Below are 1,325 nucleotides of genomic sequence, written 5' to 3'. Positions count from 1 at the left end.
GCTGAGCTGGTTAAACTGTAGTAGGGTCCACATAGATACTAGTCATGCTGGTGTAGTCTATAGCTGAGCTGGTTAAACTGTAGTAGGGTCCACATAGATACTAGTCATGCTGGTGTAGTCTATAGCTGAGCTGGTTAAACTGTAGTAGGGTCCACATAGATACTAGTCACGCTGGTGTAGTCTATAGCTGAGCTGGTTAAACTGTAGTAGGGTCCACATAGATACTAGTCATGCTGGTGTAGTCTATAGCTGAGCTGGTTAAACTGTAGTAGGGTCCACATAGATACTAGTCATGCTGGTGTAGTCTATAGCTGAGCTGGTTAAACTGTAGTAGGGTCCACATAGATACTAGTCATGCTGGTGTAGTCTATAGCTGAGCTGGTTAAACTGTAGTAGGGTCCACATAGATACTAGTCATGCTGGTGTAGTCTATAGCTGAGCTGGTTAAACTGTAGTAGGGTCCACATAGATACTAGTCATGCTGGTGTAGTCTATAGCTGAGCTGGTTAAACTGTAGTAGGGTCCACATAGATACTAGTCATGCTGGTGTAGTCTATAGCTGAGCTGGTTAAACTGTAGTAGGGTCCACATAGATACTAGTCATGCTGGTGTAGTCTATAGCTGAGCTGGTTAAACTGTAGTAGGGTCCACATAGATACTAGTCATGCTGGTGTAGTCTACAGGTGAGCTGGTTAAACTGTAGTAGGGTCCACATAGATACTAGTCATGCTGGTGTAGTCTATAGCTGAGCTGGTTAAACTGTAGTAGGGTCCACATAGATACTAGTCATGCTGGTGTAGTCTATAGCTGAGCTGGTTAAACTGTAGTAGGGTCCACATAGATACTAGTCATGCTGGTGTAGTCTATAGCTGAGCTGGTTAAACTGTAGTAGGGTCCACATAGATACTAGTCATGCTGGTGTAGTCTATAGCTGAGCTGGTTAAACTGTAGTAGGGTCCACATAGATACTAGTCATGCTGGTGTAGTCTATAGCTGAGCTGGTTAAACTGTAGTAGGGTCCACATAGATACTAGTCATGCTGGTGTAGTCTATAGCTGAGCTGGTTAAACTGTAGTAGGGTCCACATAGATACTAGTCATGCTGGTGTAGTCTATAGCTGAGCTGGTTAAACTGTAGTAGGGTCCACATAGATACTAGTCATGCTGGTGTAGTCTATAGCTGAGCTGGTTAAACTGTAGTAGGGTCCACATAGATACTAGTCATGCTGGTGTAGTCTATAGCTGAGCTGGTTAAACTGTAGTAGGGTCCACATAGATACTAGTCATGCTGGTGTAGTCTATAGCTGAGCTGGTTAAACTGTAGTA

Source organism: Salmo salar, unplaced genomic scaffold (assembly GCF_965601325.2).
Source record: "Salmo salar unplaced genomic scaffold, fSalSal1 ptg000171l, whole genome shotgun sequence".
Lineage (NCBI taxonomy): Eukaryota > Metazoa > Chordata > Actinopteri > Salmoniformes > Salmonidae > Salmo > Salmo salar.
This window is presented reverse-complemented; position numbering follows the sequence as displayed.